The following is a 7,464-nucleotide window of genomic DNA, read 5'->3' on the forward strand; positions in this document are numbered from 1 at the left end:
AGGGCTCTACTGATTTACATCTGCTGAGGATCTGGCCAAGTGTTTGAAAAGCACTTGGTAGTGCAATTGTTGCTTCAATACACAAATGCTTGCTCATGTGCTTCATCCCACTGAGTTCAATGAGATGATGTCTGTGGGGAAGTACATTCTAACTTGAGAAAAAATTGCACAATCAAGCTCCTGTGAAGAACCCCAGTCACGATTCTGCTTTTAAACCTTTCTTTGGAAAAATCACTGATGCTCCATTTTGAGCAAATCGAGTTCAAATTCTCTTGACTTAATAGGATTTAAGATTTGACTCAAATATCTTCTGGAATAAGGGCATTTCCTCAAGTGGGGTCTTAAAACCAGCTTTGTTTCCATACAATCTGATGACTGTTCTGTAATTTTCTTTCATAGTTTTTAAATTGAAATTCCAGCCCTAGTGTCTATGAAATTTATTATTTTAATCACAAATTAATAGGTGCTGGCATATAACATAGCTCCTTGGAGGCTCCTCCATCCCATCTTGATAATGCATCTTCAAATACTGTCAAGTGATAAGCCAGACACAGAATAAAGCTCTGCTGACTGAGGTTCAGAAGCAAGCAAGAACTTTTCTCTTGACTCCAGGTAGTCTAGGAAAGGAGACTCAATGGACTCAGTTGACAGTGGTAACACTGTTTTTCAAGAACCCCTCCACAAAGGATTTAAGACCCAATATGGGCCTCACTAAAGTTACAGGGAGTATTTAAAATGACCTCAGGGAGTTTGATCAAAGAGTCCAAATGCTATGTACATGCCCTGGCTTTTCATGGAATGCCTGTGCCCGCTTCTTTCCACCCCTCGGTTAAAGACACTAACTCCTGATGTCCCTTTAGTATTATGCTGTGAGGCTGAGAGCACTCTCCTGGACACCTTTCCATGGTAGACCTGACATTCTCAAGGATGCAGAGGTCACCCAGTCACTGTGAAAGGATGCAGAGGGCACCCAATCACTCCACACGCAGTCTGGAGCAGATTACCATACATCAAGGACCAAGAAAAGGTAGAGGTGCCATGTGGCAACTGTCTGAACAGACATCAGTGTCTTCACTGCCATATCTTCCATTGTTTAAACCCTGCTCTGAATCTTCACTATTGCATATGGAGGCTGGTTTATATTTGGGGGTTCTGCCACTCCAGATGTTCTTCAGTGGAGACAACATCCTCAAATTTCTCCAGACCGCAGTAGGACCCCATTGGTGCTTATCTGCTTTTGCTCATTTTTCAGCTGCCTCCTGTCCTGGCCAAAACATCTGTGGTAGCTCTTCTTTGCTGCTGGCTGCTATTAAAGGTTAACAGCAGGTGCTCCAAAGTTTTGTTCTAGGCTCCATGCTGTTTAATGACCTGGAAAGGGAGGCGCACAGAGAGGTCACAACATCTGTAGATGACACAAAGTTATTTATATTAGTCGGGATCAAATAGGACTGTGAGGAAGTTCAGAGGGATCTAACTGAGCTAGGTGAATGGACAGCACAAAAGCAGGTGAAATTCAGTGATGATAAACACAAACACACAGTGGAGCAAAAAGTCTTCCATTACTCATGTGCTTTACAAGGTTCTAAATTAACTGTAGCAGCTCAGGAAATGGACCTGGGCGTCATTGTTGCCAGCTCAATGAAAACCTCTTCTCAGTGGGCAGCTGCTATCAAAAAAGTAAACAGGATGTTGGGATGAGCAAAGAACAAGAGGTTGGAATAATAATAGGCTGGTCTTCTATAAATCAATCGCACAGCCTTGTGTAGAATACTGTGTGCAGAGCTGGACGCTGCAGCTCATCAGGGCACTGCAGCACTAAACTGGGCTCAGGAGAGGACCCTGAGAATCCTGGCAGGACTTGGGAATCCTTTTGTATGAAGAGCAATTGAAGAGCTTTGGGGATTGCTTACCTTGGGAGACAGATCACAGGGGACACAATAAGCATATATGAAACCATGAGTGCTGCACAGAAGACGGAGTTAGAGTTTCTCTCTTCCCTGTCTCCTGGAAGCAGAGCAAGGGGGATGGGCAATTGAAGTACAAGATAGGAAATTCAAAAGCAATTAAAGGAAATACTTTTTCACCCACTCAAAGAGGGAGTTCATTACTACAGGAAATCATTTAGTGCATGAATTTAGCAAGATTCAGAAGAGGATTGGATGCATACATGGATATCAGCAACCTGCAGAATCATCACAAATCATAACAGCATGCTTTGGAGGGGATATAAGATCTTTTCAGGGCTTAGACCAGTCTCAAACTCAGAGTGATCAGGATGAGGCCCAGTGGGGGTGGGGAAGGGAAGATTACCCCTCAGCTGCCTGCTGCAAGCTTCCTATAGCTTTCAGGCACCTCGTACTGGCCACTGTCAAAGACAGGACACTAGACTCTACAGACCATGGGTCTGAGCCAGTGTAGCCATTTCTATGTTCCTTTGCTACCAGAAAATGCTCCCTTTTGAGAGACTGATTGAACGCATCGGGAACAGAACATGGAACTGAGTGACTGAGGGGCAGGAAGGGAAGGTACAATGGTAGAACAAGGGAGAACTTCCTCTGTATTGCTTGGGCCTTAGTTCTCAGCTTCCCTGAGGTCCAGATGGTCACTTCCTCTGTTGTTATGTGTGTCTGATTTTAATCTGGATGTCTGTTTATCCTTTTTTTTCTTTGGTGCTCTGAACACAGTCATGTGCTGCAGTTAATATATATTCCTAAAACTTCTACATTCGATTGCCTGAAGTGGTTAGGAATTAATAAGAGACCTAGAGCACTCAAAGTCTATTACTGCTTCCCTGAAGCTATGAAGTGTAGAGTGACTTGGCCTAACATAGCAAGAAAGTATAGAGCAACCTGGATTGTCAGAGGATTACAAGATGGACCAATGCATTAGATGATTGTAGGGCGTCTTGGAACAGTTGAGGATTGCTGCCTGCACCAGGATGGCTAATGGTAGTAGGATAAGCTGACCTGGTGCAGTTGAGGAATATTGCCAACTCCCTTCTCTCTGGGGACTATCATACTGGTGACAAACAACATTTTGTTTTAGTAGACAGTGTGTCTCAGGAAATTCTTTTATTTGTAGCTTTGTCCTAGCTATTGATCAGTAGCTCAAAAAGCTGCCCCACAACCAAAGAGGAAAACACTGCCGAATGCACAACTCATATTTTTAAGCTTCTGGTAATTATTTTTTAAGAGAAAATAGATGTAAAAATAGATTTTTATCTTCAGTGTCTCAGTATGGGACTTTTTCATACCTTCAGAATAATTCAAACTGCATGGCGCAAAGTTTCTAATCCAAAAAAGCACCAGCCCATTGAGACAGGACAGCCTAAAAAGACAGTAGTGCAAGCCTGAAGTCCAACAATGCTTCAATATTGAGATCCTATATGAGTGAGGGGATTAACAATTCCAGCTTGTCAAGATGGCAGTACCATGTCATAGCCTGGCCTTTGCTGCAGGCTGTTAATGCAGGTTGTTGCGATAGTATAGGTGGGGATGGTCCTGTTTTGAGTAGGGCATTGAACTACATGACTTCCCTTTCAACCCTAATTTTCTATGAGTCTATGATTCATGAGCATCTCCCCCTGAGATCTCCGTACTTCTGCTATTGAGCTGTCTAGTGTAGGTACTTGTATGCCTGTCGTTGCTGTATTTATCCTCACAACACCCCAGCAAGGTAGAGAATTGTATGACTCCCATGTTAAAGCTGGACAGCAGTAGCTCATGCAAGATTATAGAGGACATCTGTGGCAGAGCAGAGAAAGGAATCCTTCTGTGACACCCTAAATACTAGTCCACCCATCCTTTCACATCATTTGTTACACAGGCTATGGTGAGTTATGTGAAACCTGGACAACTTTCCACATGGTCTCCCTGCATCCTGCTTTAGGGCTAAATTCTGACATGCACATTGCATATTACCTTATCCTAAAGTAGTGCCATTGATTTTAATGGTAAAACTGATGGAGAGAGGCATTTGTTAGGAGAATCTACCCCTTAATAGATCAAATCTTCACCAGGTTACAGCTTAAACTGCAATAAAAGCACAACCTTGTTTTTTTTCCTAGAGATGATTTTGAGCAAGTACAAATTTATACTCATTCTTCAAAATTAAGACATACATATATTATTATAGAAAGTAGGGATGAAATTCACCCCTGTTCAACAGTGTAAGATCCACCACTTCATTCCCACATAGGCTGTTAGGTACAAGGCTTTATGCACAAAGGGTGTCTTTACATATGCTTGGGGGGGAGGTGCTTTAATTAGAGAGACTCTCAGGAGATGCTCTAATTAAAGTGTCCACGGCGTCTCATGTACGCAGCATCTCATACTTCAAAATGGTGGTGGAGCACTTTAACTAAAGCTCGTTCAATGAGCTTCAGTTAAAGCACCCCTGCCACTATTTCGAAGTGCAGGGACGCAGAATGCACGTGATGCTGAGGCTGCTGGAGCATGCAAATTAGTACACTCCAGCAGACTCAAGTCTGCTCTGACACACTCTGATTAGAGCGCATCAGAGCAGGTGTTGGACACGTGGATAGGTGCCTAAGGAGAATATTGTGCTCTGAAACCTCAATATACTTAATGCCCTGGATGCAAATGAACCTTGTGAATTAAAACTATGGCAATATGGTGACAACGAAATTTTTAAGCGATCAGCTGTCCATTATCTAAAACATTTTCTCAGGACGCTTCTGCTTTTTCCAAGATTTCCTATGCTTCTTTCCAAAACGAGATGATCTTTTTGGGAAACAAAAAAAGGACAAAACTCAAAGCAGGCCCATATCCAGCCGTAAGATCCTTTGCATGAGGAAGGAGTATGACTTCCAAGTATTGCCTATTCCAGTCATACACATGGCAGGACATGTACATGAGTTCTGGTAAACGCAAATTACCTCAGTGAATCACTGCATAGGGCCTAAGGCTACCAGCGGTTCAGTCACATCCTATTGTTTCAATAGACATCCAGGAAAAGAACAAATGTCATGGAAGTTACAGAAGTACAATAAATTAATTCAGTGCAGATCTTTTAAAATTAACAAAACATACCCTAGAACTCCTCTTCATTCACAATGTTAGTTGACCTTTCAAATGCATACCAAAAGGAGACTCCCTTTTCAAAATGTTAACTTGTTGATCTGCACTCAGCTACATGTTGTATATCATGTGCTTCTAAGAGGAAGAATTATCTACATATGTGGGCCCCGTCAACATTGAACAGAAAGCCTCTCCGCTATATGCATATTGATCCTCCTAGTACTCCAGTGTGGTATCATTGTTCTCCTGTTACAGAAGTGTAACAAGAGCTTCAGGAAAGCATATGGCTTTCTTAGAGCCACACAGGAAGTCGCAGAGCCAGGACTATAGGAGGTGAATCCAGCTGTCCTAAGTCACCATCCAGTGCTTTCATCACCTTGACCATCCTACCTGAAATGCAATAACCTCTACACTGTAGGAGAGCTATCACATGGTCTACATAGTTCTCCTTTCGGCTACAAAATGAGCTGTACCTCATATTTAGTGTTGGGATTTAGAATGAGGATGCTCCCAATCTGAATGGCCTATGATTGTAATGGGAAAGGGGCTTTTCAGAAAAGTAGCAGCAATCTTTTCTCATAGAGTCATGGATCTGAAAGCTACAAGGGCCATTATGATCATCTAGCCAGCCTCCTGCATAGTACAGGCAGGTCAAAGGATTTTTTAGCTTGAGGTAGTAGCTAAATTAACTCCTCTACACTTCAGAGTTCTGTCCTGTGTACAGTCCATGAACTGTGAGGTAAAGGTAACTTGAAAGGTGAGGCATCACTGGTATCTGCTCTACAGCACAATACAATGCCTGAAACAGCCAATATGTAAATAAGCACAAGTGCAGAAAGTAAAGGCCAGTTTAACACATCAGGATAGCTAATGCTCTTATGGCTATTGGAAAGTAATTGGCATCCATAAGCAATTAGAAAGAGATTTTCAAAGGTGCCCTTGCAATTTTAGTAGAAGCTGGGCACCCAGCTACAACCTGTAAAAAATTGTCTCCTCCTTAAGTGCTACATTCCCACTCAGCCAACAAGTGCAGTGCCCTTGGCTATTTTAGAGTATATTACACATAGTTATGAAACCTCTTTCTTGCCCTTCTGCACCCATGGAACCAAGCGGACTCTGTTCCCAGCCCGCATCAGGTTTGGCTCAGCTGCAGAAAAAAATTGGCATAGTTAGGGTCTTCAGAAACCACTGCTGCTCACTCCAGCTAACCTGACAGTGTCGCCAATTCTCCAGCTGTTCGCTTTGCCTTTCCAATTGCTCCTTCTCCAAGTCCTCTAACACAGAGTGGCTTCTCCTGAATTAATATGCTTCGGGAGGGTGGGGACTGGAAGAGGGGTTGGCACTACCAGCGTTAGTATGTTTTAAACTGAATCTAGCCACAGCACAAGAGCCTCAGCTGCTGTAAAATGGTTGCTGGCTCCACTGATGTCCACGGGGTTTTGACAGTTTACAACTTAAAGGACCCAGCCTACTGTTTCTTAACTTTGTTCCCAGCCTAGCTCAAACAAAACTTTTCATAAAGGGTGATATCTATGTTACAGGTCCACTGGGCATGTTAGACCTCCCACCTTTATCCAGTCCCTCTGAAAGCGTCCGCCTTTAAAGCTAGACTTCAGGCCTCTACTTTTTGCAAAGGTGAACCCTGCAGCTCCCCTAAAAGTGAGGCTAGCTCTCTCTTTCTGGCTTCAGCATATTTTTTCTTACCCCAAGGCTCTTCCAGCAACTTCAAGACAATGTGAGTTTCCATGACAGACCTACCCTGCCTGGAAGCCGTGTAATATGTAGTAGGGCTGTGTGAAGCTTTGGGTGGCGATTTGATTCAGAGGAGATTCAGCCCAATTCGATGGCAGAATCTCCGAATCGGAATCGAATCAGGGGACCAATTAAAAGGTCCGAATTGATTCAAAGCTCACTAAATCTTCAGAAAAGATTCAGAGAGCTTTGATGATTCAGGCAGTCCCCGGTGGCTGCAGCAGGGAGCTGCAGCCAACTCCAAGCTGGTAAGTCCTAGGGGCAGGGGGAGGGGGGGGGCGGACCATGGTGGGACCCCTGCCAGCCCCCATCCCCTCCCTGCTCCCCAAGCCCCCCAGCCCTGCCCCCCCCATGGGTGCCCCGCCTACCCCAGCTCACGGCCTTTTAGAGAAAAGCCCCAGTACTCACCGGGTACTGCCAGGTTGGGGGGGGGGGGGGGGCGCGATCCCTTCTGCCCACAACTGCCCCACGCTGCATAGGGGGCTCTGCACAGCTGAATCTCCAAATCAGATTTGGCCGAATCAATTTGGGACAGTGATTCAAATCACCAAATCAAATCACTGTCCCTCGAATCAGTCAAATCCGAAGCAAACACTAGCCTCTTTGCACAGTCCTAATATGTAGGTATCTTGTAAGGGAGAGCTTCTCCCAGGTAAGACAGCGCTTCTTAGGT

The 7,464-nt window shown here is 44.2% G+C and overlaps 1 long non-coding RNA gene across 1 annotated transcript; it reads right to left on the reverse strand.

The window, feature by feature from the left end:
* Window positions 1–422: 422 nt before the first annotated feature.
* Window positions 423–7,080, reverse strand: LOC132244664 (uncharacterized). Its single transcript, XR_009456367.1, has 2 exons — window positions 1,911–7,080; window positions 423–1,368 (listed from the first exon to the last, which is right to left on the reverse strand). It is a non-coding gene; the product is annotated as an uncharacterized LOC132244664 (long non-coding RNA).
* Window positions 7,081–7,464: the final 384 nt, after the last annotated feature.

Source organism: Alligator mississippiensis, chromosome 1 (assembly GCF_030867095.1).
Source record: "Alligator mississippiensis isolate rAllMis1 chromosome 1, rAllMis1, whole genome shotgun sequence".
NCBI classification, from domain to species: Eukaryota; Metazoa; Chordata; order Crocodylia; family Alligatoridae; genus Alligator; species Alligator mississippiensis.